The sequence below is a fragment of the Oncorhynchus tshawytscha genome, linkage group LG05, assembly GCF_018296145.1.
Source record: "Oncorhynchus tshawytscha isolate Ot180627B linkage group LG05, Otsh_v2.0, whole genome shotgun sequence".
Lineage (NCBI taxonomy): Eukaryota > Metazoa > Chordata > Actinopteri > Salmoniformes > Salmonidae > Oncorhynchus > Oncorhynchus tshawytscha.
In genome coordinates this window covers 86,368,571-86,394,888 of record NC_056433.1, presented here as the reverse complement: position 1 = coordinate 86,394,888, position 26,318 = coordinate 86,368,571, and the positions used below count along the sequence as shown (strand labels likewise).

The window sequence follows — 26,318 nt, the reverse complement described above, 5'->3', positions numbered from 1 at the left end:
AGCGATTTTGCAATTCGTTCCAGTCACAGGCAGCAGAGTACTGGAACGAAAGGCGGCCAAATGAGGTGTTGGCTTTAGGGATGATCAGTGAGATACACCTGCTGGAGCGTGTGCTACGGATGGGTGTTGCCATCGTGACCAGTGAACTGAGATAAGGCGGAGCTTTACCTAGCATGGACTTGTAGATGACCTGGAGCCAGTGGGTCTGGCGACGAATATGTAACGAGGGCCAGCTGACTAGAGCATACAAGTCGCAGTGGTGGGTGGTATAAGGTGCTTTAGTGTCAAAACGGATGGCACTGTGATAGACTGCATCCAGTTTGCTGAGTCGAGTGTTGGAAGCCATTTTGTAGATGACATCGCCGAAGTCGAGGATCGGTAGGATAGTCAGTGTTACTAGGGTAAGCTTGGCGGCGTGAGTGAAGGAGGCTTTGTTGCGGAATAGAAAGCCGACTCTTGATTTGATTTTCGATTGGAGATGTTTGATATGAGTCTGGAAGGAGAGTTTGCAGTCTAGCCAGACACCTAGGTACTTATAGATGTCCACATATTCAAGGTCGGAACCATCCAGGGTGGTGATGCTAGTCGGGCATGCGGGTGCAGGCAGCGATCGGTTGAAAAGCATGCATTTGGTTTTACTAGCGTTTAAGAGCAGTTGGAGGCCACGGAAGGAGTGTTGTATGGCATTGAAGCTCGTTTGGAGGTTAGATAGCACAGTGTCCAATGACGGGCCGAAAGTATATAGAATGGTGTCGTCTGCGTAGAGGTGGATCAGGGAATCGCCCGCAGCAAGAGCAACATCATTGATATATACAGAGAAAAGAGTCGGCCCGAGAATTGAAGCCTGTGGCACCCCATAGAGACTGCCAGAGGACCGGACAGCAGGCCCTCCGATTTGACACACTGAACTCTGTCTGCAAAGTAATTGGTGAACCAGGCAAGGCAGTCATCCGAAAAACCGAGGCTACTGAGTCTGCCGATAAGAATATGGTGATTGACAGAGTCGAAAGCCTTGGCAAGGTCAATGAAGACGGCTGCACAGTACTGTCTTTTATCGATGGCGGTTATGATATCGTTTAGTACCTTGAGTGTGGCTGAGGTGCACCCGTGACCGGCTCGGAAACCAGATTGCACAGCGGAGAAGGTCCGGTGGGATTCGAGATGGTCAGTGACCTGTTTGTTGACTTGGCTTTCGAAGACCTTAGATAGGCAGGGCAGGATGGATATAGGTCTGTAACAGTTTGGGTCCAGGGTGTCTCCCCCTTTGAAGAGGGGGATGACTGAGGCAGCTTTCCAATCCTTGGGGATCTCAGACGATATGAAAGAGAGGTTGAACAGGCTGGTAATAGGGGTTGCGACAATGGCGGCGGATAGTTTCAGAAATAGGGGGTCCAGATTGTCAAGCCCAGCTGATTTGTACGGGTCCAGGTTTTGCAGCTCTTTCAGAACATCTGCTATCTGGATTTGGGTAAAGGAGAACCTGGAGAGGCTTGGGCGAGGAGCTGCCGGGGGCGGAGCTGTTGGCCGAGGTTGGAGTAGCCAGGCGGAAGGCATGGCCAGCCGTTGAGAAATGCTTATTGAAGTTTTCAATAATCATGGATTTATCGGTGGTGACCGTGTTACCTAGCCTCAGTGCAGTGGGCAGCTGGGAGGAGGTGCTCTTGTTCTCCATGGACTTCACAGTGTCCCAGAACTTTTTGGAGTTGGAGCTACAGGATGCAAACTTCTGCCTGAAGAAGCTGGCCTTAGCTTTCCTGACTGACTGCGTGTATTGGTTCCGGACTTCCCTGAACAGTTGCATATCATGGGGACTATTCGATGCTATTGCAGTCCGCCACAGGATGTTTTTGTGCTGGTCGAGGGCAGTCAGGTCTGGGGTGAACCAAGGACTGTATCTGTTCTTAGTTCTGCATTTTTGAACGGAGCATGCTTATCTAAAATGGTGAGGAAGTTACTTTTAAAGAATGACCAGGCATCCTCAACTGACGGGATGAGGTCAATGTCCTTCCAGGATACCCGGGCCAGGTCGATTAGAAAGGCCTGCTCACAGAAGTGTTTTAGGGAGCGTTTGACAGTGATGAGGGGTGGCCGTTTGACTGCGGCTCCGTAGCGGATACAGGCAATGAGGCAGTGATCGCTGAGATCCTGGTTGAAGACAGCGGAGGTGTATTTGGAGGGCCAGTTGGTCAGGATGATGTCTATGAGGGTGCCCTTGTTTACAGAGTTAGGGTTGTACCTGGTGGGTTCCTTGATGATTTGTGTGAGATTGAGGGCATCTAGCTTAGATTGTAGGACTGGGGTGTTAAGCATATCCCAGTTTAGGTCACCTAACAGAACAAACTCTGAAGCTAGATGGGGGGCGATCAATTCACAAATGGTGTCCAGGGCACAGCTGGGAGCTGAGGGGGGGTCGGTAGCAGGCGGCAACAGTGAGAGACTTATTTCTGGAGAGAGTAATTTTCAAAATTAGTAGTTCGAACTGTTTGGGTATGGACCTGGAAAGTATGACATTACTTTGCAGGCTCTCTCTGCAGTAGACTGCAACTCCTCCCCCTTTGGCAGTTCTATCTTGACGGAAGATGTTATAGTTGGGTATGGAAATCTCTGAATTTTTGGTGGCCTTCCTGAGCCAGGATTCAGACACAGCAAGGACATCAGGGTTAGCAGAGTGTGCTAGAGCAGTGAGTAAAACAAACTTAGGGAGGAGGCTTCTGATGTTGACATGCATGAAACCAAGGCTTTTTCGATCACAGAAGTCAACAAATGAGGGTGCCTGGGGACATGCAGGGCCTGGGTTTACCTCCACATCACCCGCGGAACAGAGAAGGAGTAGTATGAGGGTGCGGCTAAAGGCTATCAAAACTGGTCGCCTAGAGCGTTGGGGACAGAGAATAAGAGGAGCAGGTTTCTGGGCATGGTAGAATATATTCAGGGCATAATGCACAGACAGGGGTATGGTGGGGTGCGGGTACAGCGGAGGTAAGCCCAGGCACTGGGTGATGATGAGAGAGGTTGTATCTCTGGACATGCTGGTTGTAATGGGTGAGGTCACCGCATGTGTGGGAGGTGGGACAAAGGAGTTATCAGGGGTATGAAGAGTAGAACTAGGGGCTCCATTGTGAACTAGAACAATGATAACTAACCTGAGCAACAGTATACAAGGCATATTGACATTTGAGAGAGACATACAGCGAGGCATACAGTAATCACAGGTGTTGAATTGGGAAAGCTAGCTAAAACCGTAGGTGAGACAACAGCTAATCAGCTAGCACAACAACAGCAGGTAAAATGGCGTTGACTAGGGAACGGGGCCGACAGATAAAACATAAACAAGCAGAATGGAGTACCGTGATTAATGGACAGTCCAGAGTGCATCATCTATGTAGCCAAGAGATCAGTGTCCAGGGGGCAGCGGTGGATGGGGCAGGGAAGCTGGACTGGCGAGTGTTATCCAGGTTGAAAAAAAGTTAACAATGACTAAATAGCTTGTAGCTAGTTAGCTGGTTAGCTTCTGGAGGTTCTTGAGTGTGTTCTAAAAATTAAAAATAATTGCGATTCCGTATCACATTGGGTGAGGCAGGTTTCCGGAAAGGTATAAACAGATTAAAAATCAAGAAGAGATAGAAAGTAAATATGGGTCCAGTGAGTGGTTGGGACGCGGCGATTCAGACGGTTAGCAGGCCTGTGCTAACAAGCTAACAGTTCGTAGGCCCGGGCTAAACAAGGTAGCAGTTAGCGGATCGGGGCTAGACAAGCTAGCAGTTAGCAGGCCGAATTTAGCAAGCAGGGAGATAGCGAGGGCTAGAGAGTTAGCCTTTGGGGGACGTCGCGATGGGGTGAGTCTGTTTATTCCTCTTCATGCGGTGACATCGATAGACCGGTCGTGGGCCCGGGTATTGTAGCCCAGGAGTATGCTACGGTGGTAGCACAGGTGCGCTGGCCGGGCTAGCTTCACGCTAAGTGGGTGGAAACGCTAGCCAGGAGTAATCATCCGGGGTTGCGGTTTAGCTAGATAGCTAGTTGTGAAGATCCAGCTGAAAAATGTTCCGTTTGCGTTGGGTATCTGGGGATGAAAAATAAATAGGTCCGTTATGCTCTGGTTAGAGTCGCGTTGTTCGAACTGGCGAGAGCTTTCCGAGCTAAAGGTTAGCTTAGCTGATGACCGGTTAGCTGAAGACCGCTAGCATAGCTGGTAGTTAGCTGGCTAGCTTCAGTTGAGGGGTTCCGGTTCCGAAGTAAATATAAATACTTTAGGAAAAATAGCTACATTGGGTGAGGCGGGTTGCAGGAGAGTATTGGGAAGCTTAGGTTTAGCAAAATGTTTTTAAAGAGATATGCGAAGAAAAATATGTAAAAAACGAAAAAGAAACGATATATACAAGGGACACGACGCGACCGGACGACTTACTGCTACGCCATCTTGGACCTTGGATTGAGCTGCATGGCTATATACATAGAGGTGGAGGAGAGCCTTATTGAACTGCATGGCTGTATACATGGAGAGCCTTATTGAACTGCATGGCTGTATACATGGACAGCCTTATTGAACTGCAAGGCTGTATTACATGGACAGCCTTATTGAACTGCATGGCTGTATACATGGAGCCTTATTGAACTGCATGGCTGTATTACATGGAGAGCCTTATTGAACTGCATGGCTGTATACATGGAGAGCCTTATTGAACTGCATGGCTGTATTACATGGAGAGCCTTATTGAACTGCATGGCTGTATACATGGAGAGCCTTATTGAACTGCATGGCTGTATACATGGAGGTGGAGGAGAGCCTTATTGAACTGCATGGCTGTGTACATGGAGGAAAGACTTATTGAACTGCATGGCTGTATACATGGAGGTGGAGGAGAGCCTTGTTGAACTGCATGGCTGTATACATGGAGAGCCTTATTGAACTGCATGGCTGAATACATGGAGGTGGAGGAGAGCCTTGTTGAACTGCATGGCTGTATACATGGAGAGCCTTATTGAACTGCATGGTTGAATACATGGAGGTGGAGGAGAGCCTTATTGAACTGCATGGCTGAATACATGGAGGTGGAGGAGAGCCTTATTGAGCTATATACATGGAGATCCTACAATTCATTCTGTGTTCCATTAAGCTCTGTGGCTGTATACTGCCACTTCGTCTGAGCCTATCCACTAACATTCTAGTCTAGTTGGTTTAGGGGACAGGATATAGGATGTATGGCTATACAGAGCTGGTTTAGGGAACAGGATATAGGATGTATGGCTATATGGATTGGATTGGCCTACTTACTCTCTGGCCTCTGAATGGTCTTGTTGTTGGAGACCGGTGTAATCTTCGGATCAGAATCAATTCCTGTTAGAGATACACAGAGGAGGAAGAATGTTTTAGAGCAGGAAGCAAAATGAAGATCAGTAGCGGGACATTAAGGGGATTGGTAGACCGATGTATACAAGAATGGAGCCACACAGATTTCACAAACTAAGCATTTACCAAGATGTGATACAACTTAGAAATAGCCAGCTGCTTAACAGTCCTGGACAGATACCATTTTACAACACAGTATATGAGGCAGAGAGAGGCACAAAAACACTACCATCCTCAGGTGGCTGATTTGACTCGTGTTTAAAATAAGCCGTAGCGGACATAGCGTTATTAGATTTATTGTCCGTTTCCTCTCAGCAAGCATATGACAAGCAGGGTGTGTGTGTGTGTGTAATTATCTAGTGTGGTTGAAAATAGCAGCAGAAGAACTTAAGACAAACACCTTTCCATCAACATAACGCTTTCAGAAAGTACTGAAATCCCTGGACTTTTTCCACATTTTGTTACATTAAAGCCTTATTCTAAAACGGATTAAATACATTTTTAAAATCCTCAGAAATCTACACACAATAGTCCATAATGACAAAGTGAAAACAGGTTTAGACATTTAAGCAAATGTATTAAATATAAAATCAGAAATACCTTATTTACATAAGTATTCAGACCCTTTGCTATGAGACTCGAAATTGAGCTCAGGTGCATCCTATTTCCATCTATCATCCCTCAGATGGTTCTACAACTTGATTGGAGTCCACCTTTGGTCAATTCAACTGATTGAACATGATTTGCAAAGGCACACACCTGTCTATATAAGGTCCCACAGTTGACAGTGCATGTCAGAGCAAAAACCAAGCCATGAGGTCGAAGGAATTGCCGAGGCACAGATTTGGGGTAGGGTACCAAAACATGTCTGCAGCATTGAAGTTCCCCAAGAACACAGTGGCCTCCATCATTCTTAAATATAAGAAGTTTGGAACCACCAAGACTCTTCTTAGAGCTGGCCGCCCAGGAGAACTGAGCAATCGGGGGAGAAGGGCCTTGGTCAGGGAGGTGACCAAGAACCCTGTGGTCACTCTGACAGAGCTCCAGAGTTCCTCTGTGGAGATGGGAGAACCTTACAGAAGGACAACCATCTCTTCATCACTCCACCAATCAGGCCTTTATGGTAGAGTGGCCAGACGGAAGCCACTCCTCAGTAAAAGGCACATGACAGCCTTTTAAACAGGATTCTCTGGTCTGATGAAACCAAGACTGAACTCTTTGGCCTGAAGGACAAGCATTATATCTGGAGGAAACCTGGCACCATCCCTACGGTGAAGCACGGTGGTGGCAGCAACAAGCCGTGGGAATGTTTTTCAGTGGCAGGGACTGGGAGACTAGTCAGGATTGAGGGAAAGATGAGATGAGTACAGAGAGATCCTTGACGACAGAGTTCCTCTGTTCAGTGTCTGTTCTTTTGCCCATCTTAATCTTTTCTTTTTATTGGCCAGTTTGAGATATGGATTTTTCTTTGTGAACTCTGCCTAGAAGGTCAACATTCCGGAGTCGCCTCTTCACTGTTGACGTTGAGACTGGTGTTTTGCGGGTACTATTTAATGAAGCTGCCAGTTGAGGACTTGTGAGGCGTCTGTTTCTCAAACTAGATACTCTAATGTACATGTCCCATTGTTCAGTTGTGCACCGGGGCCGAACACTCCTCTTTCTATTCTGGTTAGAGCCCGTTTGCGCTGTTCTGTGAAGGGAGTAGTACACAGCGTTGTACGAGATCTTCAGTTTCTTGACAATTTCTCGCATGGAATAGCCTTTATTTCTCAGAACAAGAATAGACTGATGAGTTTCAGAAGACAGTTGATCGTTTCTGGCCATTTTGAGCCTGTAATCGAACCCACAAATGCTGATGCTCCAGATACTCAACGAGTCTAAAGGCCAGTTTTATTGCTTCTTTAACCAACACAACAGTTTTCAGCTGTGCTAATATAATTGCAGCACAGGCTGCTAATATGACTAGGATTATCATCAACTAGCACAGGCTGCTAGACGGTGTTCCAGCATCGCCACAGACAAACGGTGTTCCAGCATCGCCACAGACAAACGGTGTTCCAGCATCGCCACAGACAAACTGTGTTCCAGCATCGCCACAGACAAACGGTGTTCCAGCATCGCCACAGACAAACGGTGTTCCAGCATCGCCACAGACAAACGGTGTTCCAGCATCGCCACAGACAAACGGTGTTCCAGCATCGCCACAGACAAACGGTGTTCCAGCATCGCCACAGACAAACGGTGTTCCAGCATCGCCACAGACAAACGGTGTTCCAGCATCGCCACAGACACAGACGGTGTTACAGAATCAGAGGGAGAGCACGTTGGAGGGGGGGAGATGGAGACAGTTTGATGGTTTAAGGTAGAAAAACAATTGTTTATAATAATTATTCATTTACACTACTGCTATTGTGTATATATTTACCTAAAAAATACAATAGAATTCATTAATTTGAACAATTACAACTGTTATTTTATTCACGGTCTTCACTCATAATCGTCGATGACACGGTTATACTGTTCCGACCCTGACTGACAGGAAGAGTCGTCTTACGTTTGTAGCACATTTTCCTCCTCTTGAAGTTGAGGACTGTGAAGTTGTTCGAGTGGCTGGTGAGGTTGAGCTGTACCGTCAGGACCGCCTCTCCATCTACCTTCCCTGAGCAGAACAGGTCCACTCTGAACACTACACACACAGAGAGAGAAACACAGATTGACAGAGAGAGAGCCAACACAGCGACAGACATAGAGAGATTACACTGGGTTCCTACTAGTTCAGGGGTCGGTCTAGTTACCCTACTGCAGGCTTTATTGGGTACCCTACTGCGGGCTTTATTGGGTACCCTACTGCGGGCTTTATTGGGTACCCTACTGCGGGCTTTATTAGGGACCCTACTGCGGGCTTTATTAGGGACCCTACTGCGGGCTTTATTAGGTACCCTACTGCGGGCTGTATCGGGTACCCTACTGCGGGCTTTATCGGGTACCCTACTGCGGGCTTTATCGGGTACCCTACTGCGGGCTTTATCGGGTACCCTACGGCGGGCTGTATCAGGCACCCTACTGCGGGCTGTATCAGGCACCCTACTGCGGGCTGTATCAGGCACCCTACTGCGGGCTGTATCAGGCACCCTACTGCGGGCTGTATCAGGCACCCTACTGCGGGCTGTATCAGGGACCCTACTGCGGGCTGTATCAGGGACCCTACTGCGGGCTGTATCAGGGACCCTACTGCGGGCTGTATCAGGGACCCTACTGCGGGCTGTATCAGGGACCCTACTGCGGGCTGTATTAGGTACCCTACTGCGGGCTTTATAATATAATTTGATTGATTGACTGATCTAGCAACACACACGTTCCAGAAGAACTCAAATACATTTTTCGTGGCTCTGAATATTAATACATACTTTTAAAATATAGAAGATAATTATAATGTTCATAATACCAGTGGAGGATGGGAAGTGATGATTGGTTGACAGACCTGAGGCTGTGCGAGGCACCTCCCCCTGGGCAGAGATGTTGCTCTGTGGTTGGTTCATAGCTGCAGGTTTGTCTACATGGAAACCCATCCTGTAATCAACCTGTAGGAGAGGGGCGGAAAGAAGGATGAGTGAGAGAGAGACCGAGTAACCGGCTGAGTGAGAGAGAGACCGAGTGACCGGCCGACCGACAGAGTGACCGGCCGACCGACAGAGTGACCGGCCGACCGACAGAGTGACCGGCCGACCGACAGAGTGACCGGCCGACCGACAGAGTGACCGGCCGACCGACAGAGTGACCGGCCGACCGACAGAGTGACCGGCCGACAGACAGAGTGACCGGCCGACAGACAGAGTGACCGGCCGACAGACAGAGTGACCGGCCGACAGACAGAGTGACCGGCCGACAGACAGCGTGACCGGCCGACAGACAGCGTGACCGGCCGACAGACAGCGTGACCGGCCGACAGACAGCGTGACCGGCCGACCGACAGCGTGACCGGCCGACAGACAGCGTGACGGCCGACAGACAGCGTGACCGGCCGACAGACAGCGTGACCGGCCGACAGACAGCGTGACCGGCCGACAGACAGCGTGACCGGCCGACAGACAGCGTGACCGGCCGACAGACAGCGTGACCAGCCGACAGACAGCGTGACCAGCCGACAGACAGCGTGACCAGCCGACAGACAGCGTGACCGAGCCGACAGAGCGAGTGACCCGGCCGACGCCAGGTGAAGCCGCAAGCTGTGGTCTCGCTGCCGACAGACAGCGTGAAGGCCGACGCATAGCGTGACCACATCATCCCGACATAGTACAGCGTGATCTAGACCGCAACACACACACGTGACGGCCGACACACAGCGTGAGTGCAACATTAACACGTGAAAGGCCGAGAAAAACACAGCGTGATGGGCCGATAACAGCGTGACCGGCCGACATTTATAAAATACAGCGTGAAATCTGGATAGTGGAAACATGTGCGTGACCGGCCGACAGACAAAGTGACTGCCGACAGACTGTGGGAGACCGAGCGTGTACCTTATCCTAGGAGCGCCAGGTGAAGTGCAAGCTGTTGGTCTCGCTGGGTACAGGCAGGATGAAGGAGAGCGCATAGTGGTTTACCACATCATCCCTCACATAGTACAGCTCTGCATCTAGACCTGCAACACACACACATACACACACACACGGTTAGTGCAACATTAACACCTGAAAGAATGAGAAAAACACAGGGATGGGCATTTGAAATAATTTCACTATTTGAATCATTCATTTATAAAATATATGGGAAATCTGGATAGTGGAAACATGTGTTTTTATTTTACACACAATACCCCAGACAAATGTTTACTGCACAGGCTGTGGGAGAGATGGTGTCTACAGCAGGGTGGGGATGGACAGGGGCCAGTAGTGTGAGAGACTAGGGAGAGATGTCTACAGCAGGGTGGGGATGGACTGGTGGTGTGTGTGACTAGGGACAGATATTGTCTACAGCAGGACAGGAATGGACAGGGGCCAGTGGTGTGTGAGACTAGGTAGAGATGTTGTCTACAGCAGGACAGGGGCGAGTAGTGTGTGAGACTAGGGAGAGATGTTGTCTACAGCAGGACAGGGGCCAGTAGTGTGTGAGACTAGGGAGAGATGTCTACAGTAGGATGGGGATGGGCTGGTGGTGTGTGACTAGGGAGAGATGTCTACAGCAGGATGGGGATGGGCTGGTGGTGTGTGACTAGGGAGAGATGTTGTCTACAGCAGGGTGGGGATGGACAGGGGCCAGTAGTGTGTGAGACTAGGGAGAGATGTTGTCTACAGCAGTGTGGTGATGGGCTGGTGGTGTGTGAGACCAGGGAGAGAGAAAAAGTTGCCAGACTCGTACTAGTTAGACAAACTTGTTATCCATCATTCCATCTGGCAGTGCTTCTGTTGCATCAAATCTATGTAAAGAATCTAGCTGAAACAGAGATGTTAGCTACCTAACCAACTGAAGCTGTTGCCGCGCTACCTAACGAACTGAAGCGATGTTGCCGAGCTACCTAACCAACTGAAGCTGTTGCCGCGCTACCTAACGAACTGAAGCGATGTTGCCGAGCTACCTAACCAACTGAAGCGATGTTGCCGAGCTACCTAACCAACTGAAGCGATGTTGCCGAGCTACCTAACCAACTGAAGCGATGTTGCCGAGCTACCTAACCAACTGAAGCGATGTTGCCGATGTTGCGAGCTACCTAACCAACTGAAGCGATGTTGCCGAGCTACCTAACCAACTGAAGCGATGTTGCCGAGCTATGTTGCCTACCTAACCAACTGAAGCGATGTTGCCGAGCTACCTAACCAACTGAAGCGATGATGCCGAGCTACCTAACCAACTGAAGCGATGTTGCCGAGCTACCTAACCAACTGAAGCGATGTTGCCGAGCTACCTAACCAACTGAAGCGATGTTGCCGAGCTACCTAACCAACTGAAGCGATGTTGCCGAGCTACCTAACCAACTGAAGCGATGTTGCCGAGCTACCTAACCAACTGAAGCGATGTTGCCGAGCTACCTAACCAACTGAAGCGATGTTGCCGAGCTACCTAACCAACTGAAGCGATGTTGCCGAGCTACCTAACCAACTGAAGCGATGTTGCCGAGCTACCTAACCAACTGAAGCGATGTTGCAGAGCTACCTAACCAACTGAAGCGATGTTGCCGATGTTGCCGAGCTACCTAACCAACTGAAGCGATGTTGCCGAGCTACCTAACCAACTGAAGCGATGTTGCCGAGCTACCTAACCAACTGAAGCAATGTTGCCGAGCTACCTAACCAACTGAAGCGATGTTGCCGAGCTACCTAACCAACTGAAGCGATGTTGCCGAGCTACCTAACCAACTGAAGCGATGTTGCCGAGCTACCTAACCAACTGAAGCGATGTTGCCGAGCTACCTAACCAACTGAAGCGATGTTGCCGAGCTACCTAAACCAACTGAAGCTATGTTGCCGCGCTCCTCGTCCTGGTCTACAACAACTTCGTTCAGATTAAACAACCTACCTGAGGGTTGCTGGTTGTAGCCTACTCCTTCGCATTTAGCTAACTTACTTTGGACATTTTAATTCATTTTGCATTGATTACAGATCTCCCACTTCCAGCAGTGATTTATACTGTATATACACTAGATGGCTGACAGGGGGCGCTATTTTGAAGCCACCGCGCCTCCATCTTGGTACTCTCCTCCCGTTCTAAAATAAAATATTTTTGGAAGCTATATTCGTTTATTAAATGTCTACATTTGTTTTACTACATGTATTCTATTAGACACCTTAATGCTTTTAAATTAAAACTGTGCTAAACATAAAAAAATGTAGACAAAAACATTTCCTTAGAGTATACATTTTTTTGCAAGTACTAATGTTACGGTCCCTACTGACAAATACAGTGCCATCAGAAAGCATTCATAACCCAGCATTTATTCCGCATGTGTTACAGCCTGAATTCAATATGGATGGAATTCATTTCCTTCCCTCTGGCCCACCACCTACTGGTAGGTTCACATAATGCACACAAGGCAGTAGGCGACACCTACTGGTAGGTTCCATAATGCACACAAGGCAGTAGGCGACACCTACTGGTAGGTTCACATAATGCACACAAGGCAGTAGGCGACACCTACTGGTAGGTTCACATAATGCACACAAGGCAGTAGGCGACACCTACTGGTAGGTTCACATAATGCACACAAGGCAGTAGGCGACACCTACTGGTAGGTGACATGCCTCAGAACATGTTTTAAAAAGTTCAGAAAATGAAGTACATGTTTTCAAAATGCTAAGTGGTGTGCTGATGACGCCTGCCTTCCGTTGCCATTTGAGATGCTGTAGCAGTAACTCTCACGCTGTCTGACAGATTTTCCGCTCAAAGACTCCGTATACTCTACGAGTGTGAATAGATACATTACGAACTGAACCTATAGACCGAATGTGCATTTCCATCGACTGGTATTTCCACTAATGAATGGGATAAAAAGCATTACTTTGCAATAGGATTTCTCTCTTCTCTAGGACAATTGGCAGGCACCAATTTTATTGATTGGCTTCTGTATTTGTTTTTTTTATTTGTTTTTTTAAATCAGCCAAAAGCCAGCTATTACCGGCTAAGGGAAACCCTCATCCAAAATGTAATTAATAACTTAGCCATGCTCAAAGGGATATTCGATGTCTGCCTATTTTGTTGTTGTTAGATTTACCAATAGTGCCTTTTCTTGTGAGGAATTGTAAAACCTCTCTGGTCTTTGTGTTTCAATCTGTGTTTGAAATTCCCTGCTCCACTGAGGAACCTAACAGATAAATTGTATGTGTGGGGGGACAGAGATGAGGTAGTCATTCAAAAATCATGTAAAACACTATTATTGCACACAGAGTGAGTCCATGCAACTTAAGGTCATTTTTACTCCTGAACTTATTTAGGCTTGCCATAACAAAAGGGATTGAATACTTCACTATTATTCTACAATATAGAAAATAGTTTAAAAAAAGAAGAAAAACCAATGAATGAGTAAGTGCGTCCACTCTTCAGACGGGTGCTGTTCATTGGTTGCTACACGCAGAGCCTCTGACTGGAGAGCCAACAAAAAGTCGCGCGCGGAAAAACCTGTGTATGCTTTTTATAGGTTACGCGTCATAAAAACAACATTATAACTTACTCAGAGACCGAGCAGAGAATAACAGCATGCTTTACGGGGAATCTCCCATGGAATGTGCATTTTAGTCCAGGACTAGACTTAATCCGTTTCTAGAAGACCAGCCCAAAATACCATCCTCACAAAAACCAAAGATTAAAATATCCAGTCAAAATGGTACCTTTAGGGTTAGGTTAGGGAAGGTTAGGTTAGGGAAGGTTAGGTTAGGGAAGGTTAGGTTAGGGAAGGTTAGGTTAGGGAAGGTTAGGTTAGGGAAGGTTAGGTTAGGGAAGGTTAGGTTAGGGAAGGTTAGGTTAGGTTAGGGAAGGTTAGGTTAGGTTAGGGAAGGTTAGGTTAGGGAAGGGAAGGTAAGGCTAGGGAAGGGAAGGTAAGGCTAGGGAAGGGAAGGTAAGGCTTGGGAAGGGAAGGCTTAAGTGGAGAATTGCTGAATGCTTTCCAGATCCTGGGGACTGACAAGACCACAAAACCACCTAGACCACAAAACCACCTAGACCACAAAACCACCTAGACCACAAAAACCACCTAGACCACAAAAACCAAACCACCTAGACCACAAAACCACCTAGACCACAAAAACCACCTAGACCACAAAACCACCTAGACCACAAAACCACCTAGACCACAAAAACCACCTAGACCACAAAACCACCTAGACCACAAAACCACCTAGACCACAAACCACCTAGACCACAAAACCACCTAGACCAAAAACCACCTAGACCACAAAACCACCTAGACCACAAAACCACCTGGGACCACAAAACCACCTAGACCACAAAACCACCTAGACCACAAAACCACCTAGACCACAAAACCACCTAGACCACAAAACCACCTAGACCACAAAACCACCTAGACCACAAAACCACCTAGACCACAAAACCACCTAGACCACAAAACCACCTAGACCACAAAACCACCTAGACCACAAAACCACCTAGACCACAAAACCACCTAGACCACAAAACCACCTAGACCACAAAACCACCTAGACCACAAAACCACCTAGACCACAAAATAGACAGTTCAGTTAATGGTTTCTTCCCTAAATACTCCCTATTCCCTTTATCAGGGGTAGAACCTGATATTTGTGGGATGCAATAGACCCCAAATTAATAAAACAAGCAGGTCAGAACGTTTACCTTAAAATGTTGATAAACTATTATCCTATTTCTTCACGTTACAAACACAGCAATGTGCACATGGTAGTAGGCTATAAGCGTGAATGTTCCATTAGTGAAAAACACCATTATCAAAAGTGACCAAAATGGGATTATATGCATGTAATGCTTTTATTATAAAAAAAAGGTGCATTTCTAAATGGTGAAAATTATCTTCCCTCAAACTTGAAACTCACGCGCTGTTTATGTATGCCAGTTAGGCTCTACATCCCTTGTCAAACAGATTAATGTGCTTCATTTTAAGAAGTTATTTTGGCCACTTAATTTGTGATAAAAACCTTCATTAAAACATATAGGACTATGGGCTAGGATACATGAGGTGTGATACTAACCTTATAGGACTATGGGCTAGGCTACACGAGGTGTGATAGTAACCTTATAGGACTATGGGCTAGGCTACACGAGGTGTGATACTAACCTTATAGGACTATGGGCTAGGATACATGAGGTGTGATACTAACCTTATAGGACTATAGGCTAGGCTACATGAGGTGTGATACTAACCTTATAGGACTATAGGCTAGGCTACACGAGGTGTGATACTAACCTTATAGGACTATAGGCTAGGCTACACGAGGTGTGATACTAACCTTATAGGACTATAGGCTAGGCTACACGAGGTGTGATACTAACCTTATAGGACTATGGGCTAGGCTACACGAGGTGTGATACTAACCTTATAGGACTATGGGCTAGGCTACATGAGGTGTGATAGTAACCTTATAGGACTATGGGCTAGGCTACATGAGGTGTGATACTAACCTTATAGGACTATGGGCTAGGCTACACGAGGTGTGATACTAACCTTATAGGACTATGGGCTAGGCTACACGAGGTGTGATACTAACCTTATAGGACTATGGGCTAGGCTACACGAGGTGTGATACTAACCTTATAGGACTATGGGCTAGGCTACATGAGGTGTGATACTAACCTTATAGGACTATGGGCTAGGCTACACGAGGTGTGATAGTAACCTTATAGGACTATGGGCTAGGCTACACGAGGTGTGATACTAACCTTATAGGACTATGGGCTAGGATACATGAGGTGTGATAGTAACCTTATAGGACTATGGGCTAGGATACACGAGGTGTGATACTAACCTTATAGGACTATGGGCTAGGATACATGAGGTGTGATAGTAACCTTATAGGACTATGGGCTAGGCTACATGAGGTGTGATAGTAACCTTATAGGACTATGGGCTAGGATACATGAGGTGTGATACTAACCTTATAGGACTATGGGCTAGGCTACACGAGGTGTGATACTAACCTTATAGGACTATGGGCTAGGCTACACGAGGTGTGATACTAACCTTATAGGACTATGGGCTAGGCTACACGAGGTGTGATACTAACCTTATAGGACTATGGGCTAGGCTACACGAGGTGTGATACTAACCTTATAGGACTATGGGCTAGGCTACACGAGGTGTGATACTAACCTTATAGGACTATGGGCTAGGCTACATGAGGTGTGATACTAACCTTATATGACTATGGGCTAGGATACATGAGGTGTGATAGTAACCTTATAGGACTATAGGCTAGGCTACAAGAGGAGTGAGAATAAAAGGCGTTGTTTCTAATGCATACATACACAACATCATACACAAGTCAAAGGCTAATATTGTCACCCATCAGACTATTCTTGATTTAATCTCATCTTTACATAGACTAAATAATATATGGTGTGAAATTTGTTTTGATTTAGAATGGATCATTATCATGCATCTGTACTGAAACAGGGGCATTGGAAAAAATACCTGTCATCTATGCATTTAAATAACGAAGAAAGGACGCTTTTCCCCGTGGTTCATTTTCATGCCAGCCAGGTAGGCTATACACCTGTTGTAAAGAGAAGCAATGTGCTTCATATTAGGAAAGTTGAGAAATAAATATAGTAGGTCTTGCCTATTGAAAACTGATGGGTTCCTCCTCTTTTTAATAGAGGCCATCACTCTTGTTTTCTCACGCAAGCTCAAGGGCTCTCATGAAGTGTTTGATTAGAATTTTGATTACATTTGAATTGATGTCAGAGTGATTAGAGGGACAATAGAGCACTGAGTACCAGGCAGTTAACAAGTTTGGTGGCTAGTAATGATCATCAGCTGCATCAGAGCTTGGAGAAGCCTAATTACCGTGACTTAACGGTCATGTGGAATTTGACTGGCTTCATGACTCGTGACCACCAGCGTGACAGTAATGCGATCACCACAACAGCCCTAGTCCCAGGTCCAGAGTTCAGATTGAGGGCCCTATTTAGTACACTAGCTTTAACTACTTCCCCCACCGGGCCCTGTGAACTACTTCCCCCACCGGGCCCTGTGAACTACTTCCCCCACCGGGCCCTGTGAACTACTTCCCCCACCGGGCCCTGTGAACTACTTCCCCCACCGGGCCCTGTGAACTACTTCCCCCACCGGGCCCTGTGAACTACTTCCCCCACCGGGCCCTGTGAACTACTTCCCCCACCGGGCCCTGTGAACTACTTCCCCCACCGGGCCCTGTGAACTACTTCCCCCACTGGGCCCTGTGAACTACTTCCCCCACTGGGCCCTGTGAACTACTTCCCCCACTGGGCCCTGTGAACTACTTCCCCCACTGGGCCCTGTGAACTACTTCCCCCACTGGGCCCTGTGAACTACTTCCCCCACTGGGCCCTGTGAACTACTTCCCCCACTGGGCCCTGTGAACTACTTCCCCCACTGGGCCCTGTGAACTACTTCCCCCACTGGGCCCTGTGAACTACTTCCCCACCGGGCCCTGGTCTAAAGTAGTGCACTACACAGTGAATAGGGTTCTATTTGGGGTATATGGTACAATGCCGCCATAGGTTAAAAGGTACTGCACATTCTCAGTCTTTAGCTAAAATGCAAGTTAGTTATAGGGGAAAGCCAGCAGACAAATCTCTCTCCATGAGTAGAACGAGGAGAGACATGCCACTCATTAATCACCATTCACAAAACAACGACGACTCAGCTTCCAACACAAAATCAGCACAGTATCAAGGGCCGCCTGCCAGGGGATGAGCTGTATTTTATAGTAATACACAAGGTGATCTAAACACTTCCTAAATGTACAAGCTGTATTTTATAGTAAAACACAAGGTGATCTAAACACTTCCTAAATGTTTACGAGCTAAAACGCAGCTGGCTTTAAAACAATTCCTAAATGTACAAGCGAAGACACAGCTGGTTTTAAAACAATACCTAAATGTACGAGCTAAGACACAGCTGGTTATCCCATTTCAGGAGGTTTTCTGGAGATGGTGTTACATACTGGCATTAGCGTGTAGGCTGGCTGTGTGTGTGTGTGTTCGCAATGAAATCCCCTTTCGTGCCCTGGGGCAGCCCTATCAGTCCTGTGGGCCCCCGTCTGACTGAAAGGACAGGAGCAGCACAGCGGAGCCTGTTTAACAGTCTCTCTAATATTCAAAGAGAAGAGGAATGTGCCCAATACCCCAGGGCTTTCCTGCCCCAATACCCCAGGGCAAGCCAAAATCTCAGAGCTCTCCCTTTCTCTCCCCCCCCACCCCACGCTTGGAGCCCACAAAAGGTTAGGGCCGGCTCTGACTACAATAGTGGGTATGGCTGTGGGTACATAGACCTGCAAGGAGAAAAACAAGTCCCTGGTAATGGGAGAATTCCCCAGAGTAATGTGTGGATCTCTCTCCTTCTAGCAAAACAACAGCTTTACATTCCTCAGGTTCCACCTCTCTCCGTCAGTCACTGCCTTATCTGGGTCTTATCGAGCTTACCTGAAATTAGAATTTTAGCAACCAGGAAATGGCGGAGTGATTTCTGCATAGAGTACCTTGACAATACACCAGACTCAATAGGGATAGCCACCAACAACACACCCAGGGGTGGGGGGTTTGGGAAAGACAATTGGTGTTTCTCAATATTGCATACTACCATGCTCCAAGCATGCAAAATGAAGCACGGAACAGTCAGCATAAGAGTCCAACTCAACGTAAGAAAAAAGAGGGCAGTAAGAGAAAGAGGGCAGTAAGAGAAACACAGAGGGCAGTAAGAGAAAAGAGGGCAGTAAGAGAAACACAGAGGGCAGTAAGAGAAACAGAGAGGGCAGTAAGAGAAACACAGAGGGCAGTAAGAGAAAAGAGGGCAGTAAGAGAAACACAGAGGGCAGTAAGAGAAACAGAGAGGGCAGTAAGAGAAACAGAGAGGGCAGTAAGAGAAACAGAGGGCAGTAAGAGAAACAGAGGGCAGTAAGAGAAAAGAGGGCAGTAAGAGAAACAGAGAGGGCAGTAAGAGAAACAGAGGGCAGTAAGAGAAACAGAGAGGGCAGTAAGAGAAACACAGAGGGCAATAAGAGAAACAGAGGGCAGTAAGAGAAACACAGGGCAGTAAGAGAAACACAGAGGGCAGTAAGAGAAACAGAGAGGGCAGTAAGAGAAACACAGAGGGCAATAAGAGAAACACAGAGGGCAGTAAGAGAAACACAGAGGGCAGTAAGAGAAACAGAGAGGGCAGTAAGAGAAACATAGAGGGCAGTAAGAGAAACAGAGAGGGCAGTAAGAGAAACAGAGAGGGCAGTAAGAGGAACAGAGAGGGCAGTAAGAGGAACAGAGAGGGCAGTAAGAGAAACAGAGAGGGCAGTAAGAGAAACAGAGAGGGCAGTAAGAGAAAAGAGGGCAGTAAGAGAAAAGAGGGCAGTAAGAGAAACACAGAGGGCAGTAAGAGAAACACAGAGGGCAGTAAGAGAAACACAGAGGGCAGTAAGAGAAACAGAGAGGGCAGTAAGAGAAACAGAGAGGGCAGTAAGAGAAACAGAGAGGGCAGTAAGAGAAACAGAGGGCAGTAAGAGAAACAGAGGGCATTCTCATTGTGAGCTTGGCATCCGTGCCTGGGATATGAGTAGCCAGCTACCACAGTATAAAACAGGACAGCTACCACAGTATAAACAGGACAGCTACCACAGTATAAACAGGACAGCTACCACAGTATAAACAGGACAGCTGCCCACGCAGCCAGCTACCACAGTATAAAACAGGACAGCTACCACAGTATAAACAGGACAGCTGCCCACGCAGCCAGCTACCACAGTATAAAACAGGACAGCTGCCCACGCAGCCAGCTACCACAGTATAAACAGGACAGCTGCCCACGCAGCCAGCTACCACAGTATAAACAGGACAGCTGCCCACGCAGCCAGCTACCACAGTATAAACAGGACAGCTGCCCACGCAGCCAGCTACCACAGTATAAACAGGACAGCTGCCCACGCAGCCAGCTACCACAGTATAAACAGGACAGCTGCCCACGCAGCCAGCTACCACAGTATAAACAGGACAGCTACCACAGTATAAACAGGACAGCTGCCCACGCAGCCAGCTACCACAGTATAAAACAGGACAGCTACCACAGTATAAACAGGACAGCTGCCCACGCAGCCAGCTACCACAGTATAAACAGGACAGCTGCCCACGAGCCAGCTACCACAGTATAAACAGGACAGCTGCCCACGCAGCCAGCTACCACAGTATAAACAGGACAGCTGCCCACGCAGCCAGCTACCACAGTATAAACAGGACAGCTACCACAGTATAAACAGGACAGCTGCCCACGCAGCCAGCTACCACAGTATAAAACAGGACAGCTGCCCACGCAGCCAGCAACCACAGTATAAACAGGACAGCTGCCCACGCAGCCAGCTACCACAGTATAAACAGGACAGCTACCACACTATAAACAGGACAGCTGCCCACGCAGCCAGCTACCACAGTATAAACAGGACAGCTGCCCACGCAGCCAGCTACCACAGTATAAAACAGGACAGCTGCCCACGCAGCCAGCAACCACAGTATAAACAGGACAGCTGCCCACGCAGCCAGCTACCACAGTATAAACAGGACAGCTGCCCACGCAGCCAGCTACCACAATATAAACAGGACAGCTGCCCACGCAGCCAGCTACCTACACAGCCAGCTACCACAGTATAAACAGGACAGCTGCCTACACAGCCAGCTACCTACACAGCCAGCTACCACAGTATAAACAGGACAGCTGCCCACGCAGCCAGCTACCTGGAGGGATAACTCTGATCCTGAAGCCCTGGGTAAACACAGGGTGCACATTCCAAATTGAACCCTATTCCCTATATAGTGCACTACTTTTGATTGATCAAAGCCACATCAGAGGCACTATATAGGGAATAGGGTGCCATAGGGTCCTGGTCTAAAGTAGTGCACTATATAAGGAATAGGGTGCCATTTGGGACATGGACCACCATGTTCGCTGGGTAAGGAGAGGAGCTGTGGATCATGTTGCAGCCCATAGAGCAGGAGGACAATAGGTAGCTAGCAGGGGTGGGTGGGTGGTAGCCAGGTAGTAGGATGACACGGCCCAGCCAGGTAGGTAGGTAGGTAGAACAAAGACTTTCCTGTGTAACTGCACCTCCCAGAGTCTCTTTCTAAGCAGAGCCTCCATCCGTGCGAGCACAGGAGATAAACACCGAGTCCCCGTCTGGCCCCTCCAGACAGATAATCTGGGCAGGCTCGGCAGCGTAACAGGGCTAAAGCTATGGGACAGTGAGGCGAGGTAAACAAATGCAAATGTTTGGATTGCAGTTTCTCCAGCTTTCAAGGTAAGGAAACAAAGTCATTTAATGATTTGGGTGAACGAGGCTACCCCGGTACTACTCGACCCTTAACCCCCTTCCTGATGTAACTCCCATTACCAACGTCCTGGAATAACTACCGTTAGCCTGCTTCAAACTATCAACCCTAAACAACCCCCATGATGCTTTGTTGCCCCATCGCCTCTCCTCTCATCTCATCTCCTCTCCTTTTCTACCCTCCTCTCCTCTCCTCTCCCCTCCTCTCCTTTTCTACCCTCCTCTCCTCTCATCTCCCCTCCTCTCCTTTTCTACCCTCCTCTCCTACCCTCTCATCCTCCCCTCCACATGTCTGCTGTAGAGACAAGAAAGAGAATTAGAAAATAAGTTTCAGTCATGGAAATAAAAGTACTGAAAACATGTTGGTTCAGTATTTAAAAAGAAGATGGAGAACAGGAATAGTATAGTATAGGATTAAAAACACTGGAGTTTTAGTGCAGGTAAAGCCTACTAGTGTAAGCTAAAGCTACCTAGCAAAGAAAATACAGTTGAAGTCAGAAGTTGACATAAACTAGTTTTAATGACTACAAACTAAGTGTTTCAACCACTCCACAAATGTCTTATTAACAAACTATAGTTTTGGCAAGTGGGTTAGGACATCTACTTTGTTCATGACACAAGTCATTTTCCCAACAATTGTTTACAGACAGATTATTTCACTTATAATTCACTGTATCACAATTCCAGTGGGTCAGAAGTTTACATACACTAAGTTGAATGTGCCTTTAAACAGCTTGGAAAATTCCAGAAAATGATGTCTGAAGCTTGAAGATAGGCTAATTGACTTCATTTGAGTCAATTGGAGGTGTACCTGTGGATGTATTTCAAGGCCTGCCTTCAAACTCAATGCCTCTTTGCTTGACATCATGGGGAAATCAAAAGAAGTCATCCAAGACTTCAGAAAAAAATTGTAGACCGCCACAAGTCTGGTTCATCCTTGGGAGAAATGTCAAAACACCTGAAGGTACCACATTCATCTATACAAACAATAGTACGCATGTATAAACATCATGGGATCACACAGCCGTCATACCGCTCAGGATGGAGACGCGTTTTGTCTTCTAGAGACTAACGTACTTTGGTGCGAAACGTGCAAATCAATCCCAGAACAACAGCAAAGGACCTTGTGAAGATGCTGGAGGAAACAGGTATAAAAGTACCTATATCCACAGTAAAACAAGGAAGAAGCCACTGCTCCAAAACCGCCATAAAGAAGCCGGACTATGGTTTGCAACTACACATGGGGACAAAGAAATGTCCTCTGGTCTGAGGAAACAAAAATAGAAGTGTTTGGCTATAATGAACATCGTTGTGTTTGGAGGAAAAAGGGGGATGCTTGCAAGCCGAAGAACACCATCCCAACCGTGAAGTACGTGGGTGGCAGCATCATGTTGTGGGGGTGCTTTGCTGCAGGGGGGACTGGTGCACTTCACAAAATAGATGGCATCATGAGGTAGGAAAATTATGTGGATATATTGAAGCAACATCTCAAGACATCAGTCAGGAAGTTAAAGTTTGGTCGCAAATGGGTCTGACCCCAAGCACACTTCCAAAGTTGTGGCAAATGGGCTTAAGGACAACAAAGTCAAGGTATTGGAGTGGCAATCACAAAGCCCTGAACTCAATCCTATAGAAAAGTTGTGGGCAGAACTGAAAAAGCGTGTGCGAGCAAGGAGGCCTACAAACCTGACTCAGTTACACCAGCTCTGTCAGGAGGAATGGGCCAAAATTCACCCAACTTATTGTGGGAAGCTTGTGGAAGGCTACTTGAAACATTTGACCCAAGTCAAACAACTCAATTAGTAGTTGGTAGCATTGTTTATGTAAACTTCTGACCCACTGGGAATGTGATGGAAGAAATAAAAGCTGATGTAAAACATTCTCTCTACTATTATTCTGACATTTCACATTCTTAAAATAGTGGTGATCCTAACTGACCTAAAAACAGATAATTGTTACTAGGATTAAAATGTCAGGAATTGTGAAAAACTGAGTTTAACTGTATTTGGCTAAGGTGTATATAAACTTCAGACTTAAATACAAATAAATCGATACTACAAGACAAAAGTAGCATCGTCCAAAATAATATTGCGATATGTTAACTATCGATACCTCCCACAGCATATGTCCCAACAGCATATGTCCCAACAGCATATGTCCCAACAGCATATGTCCCAACAGCATATGTCCCAACATTTGGACTGAGGTCAGACAAATAAACACTGGTTTCCTTTCTTTCTGTTGTGGAGCAATGGTATGAACGGAACACTGATCAGTGTCTGTGAGAAACTTCATAAATTAACTGGACTGAGCTGAAAACACAGGACAGGTGAACGCAATATAGTGGACACCTGGTCCCAGTGTCCAGGTCTCTCACATCAACATAGTGGATGGCTAGTCCCAGTGTCCAGGTCTCTCACATCAACATAGTGGATGGCTAGTCCCAGTGTCCAGGTCTCTCTAACATCAACATAGTGGATGCCTAGTCCCAGTGTCCAGGTCTCTCACATCAACATAGTGGATGCCTAGTCCCAGTGTCCAGGTCTCTCACATCAACATAGTGGATGGCTAGTCCCAGTGTCCAGGTCTCTCTAACATCAACATAGTGGATGGCTAGTCCCAGTGTCCAGGTCTCTCACATCAACATAGTGGATGGCTAGTCCCAGTGTCCAGGTCTCTCACATCAACATAGTGGATGGCTAGTCCCAGTGTCCAGGTCTCTCTAACATCAACATAGTGGATGGCTAGTCCCAGTGTCCAGGTCTCTCACATCAACATAGTGGATGGCTAGTCCCAGTGTCCAGGTCTCTCTAACATCAACATAGTGGATGGCTAGTCCCAGTGTCCAGGTCTCTCACATCAACATAGTGGATGGCTAGTCCCAGTGTCCAGGTCTCTCTAACATCAACATAGTGGATGGCTAGTCCCAGTGTCCAGGTCTCTCTAACATCAACATAGTGGATGGCTAGTTCCAGTGTCCAGGTCTCTCACATCAACATAGTGGACACCTGGTCCCAGTGTCCAGGTCTCTCTAACATCAACATAGTGGATGGCTAGTCCCAGTGTCCAGGTCTCTCACATCAACATAGTGGACACCTGGTCCCAGTGTCCAGGTCTCTCTAACATCAACATAGTGGATGGCTAGTCCCAGTGTCCAGGTCTCTCACATCAACATAGTGGATGGCTAGTCCCAGTGTCCAGGTCTCTCACATCAACATAGTGGATGGCTAGTCCCAGTGTCCAGGTCTCTCTAACATCAACATAGTGGATGGCTAGTCCCAGTGTCCAGGTCTCTCTAACATCAACATAGTGGATGGCTAGTCCCAGTGTCCAGGTCTCTCTAACATCAACATAGTGGATGGCTAGTCCCAGTGTCCAGGTCTCTCACATCAACATAGTGGATGCCTAGTCCCAGTGTCCAGGTCTCTCACATCAACATAGTGGATGCCTAGTCCCAGTGTCCAGGTCTCTAACATCAACATAGTGGATGCCTAGTCCCAGTGTCCAGGTCTCTCACATCAACATAGTGGATGCCTAGTCCCAGTGTCCAGGTCTCTCTAACATCAACATAGTGGATGCCTAGTCCCAGTGTCCAGGTCTCTCACATCAACATAGTGGATGCCTAGTCCCAGTGTCCAGGTCTCTCACATCAACATAGTGGATGCCTAGTCCCAGTGTCCAGGTCTCTCTAACATCAACATAGTGGATGCCTAGTCCCAGTGTCCAGGTCTCTCTAACATCAACATAGTGGATGCCTAGTCCCAGTGTCCAGGTCTCTCTAACATCAACATAGTGGATGGCTAGTCCCAGTGTCCAGGTCTCTCACATCAACATAGTGGATGGCTAGTCCCAGTGTCCAGGTCTCTCACATCAACATAGTGGATGCCTAGTCCCAGTGTCCAGGTCTCTCACATCAACATAGTGGATGGCTAGTCCCAGTGTCCAGGTCTCTCACATCAACATAGTGGATGCCTAGTCCCAGTGTCCAGGCCTCTCACATCAACATAGTGGATGCCTAGTCCCAGTGTCCAGGTCTCTCTAACATCAACATAGTGGATGGCTAGTCCCAGTGTCCAGGTCTCTCTAACATCAACATAGTGGATGCCTAGTCCCAGTGTCCAGGCCTCTCACATCAACATAGTGGATGCCTAGTCCCAGTGTCCAGGTCTCTCACATCAACATAGTGGATGCCTAGTCCCAGTGTCCAGGTCTCTCACTTCAACATAGTGGATGCCTAGTCCCAGTGTCCAGGTCTCTCACATCAACATAGTGGATGGCTAGTCCCAGTGTCCAGGTCTCTCACATCAACATAGTGGATGCCTAGTCCCAGTGTCCAGGTCTCTCACATCAACATAGTGGATGCCTAGTCCCAGTGTCCAGGTCTCTCTAACATCAACATAGTGGATGCCTAGTCCCAGTGTCCAGGTCTCTCACATCAACATAGTGGATGCCTAGTCCCAGTGTCCAGGTCTCTCACATCAACATAGTGGATGCCTAGTCCCAGTGTCCAGGTCTCTCACATCAACATAGTGGATGGCTAGTCCCAGTGTCCAGGTCTCTCACATCAACATAGTGGATGCCTAGTCCCAGTGTCCAGGTCTCTCACATCAACATAGTGGATGCCTAGTCCCAGTGTCCAGGTCTCTCACATCAACATAGTGGATGCCTAGTCCCAGTGTCCAGGTCTCTCTAACATCAACATAGTGGATGCCTAGTCCCAGTGTCCAGGTCTCTCACATCAACATAGTGGATGCCTAGTCAGTGTCCAGGTCTCTCTAACATCAGGTCTCTCTAACATCAACATAGTGGATGCCTAGTCCCAGTGTCCAGGTCTCTCACATCAACATAGTGGATGCCTAGTCCCAGTGTCCAGGTCTCTCACATCAACATAGTGGATGCCTAGTCCCAGTGTCCAGGTCTCTCACATCAACATAGTGGATGCCTAGTCCCAGTGTCCAGGTCTCTCACATCAACATAGTGGATGC

At 47.5% G+C, this 26,318-nt stretch overlaps 1 pseudogene; it reads right to left on the bottom strand.

Annotated features, from left to right (window-relative positions):
* Window positions 1–26,318, bottom strand: part of LOC112238689 — a 144,930-nt pseudogene that overhangs the window by 98,683 nt on the left and 19,929 nt on the right.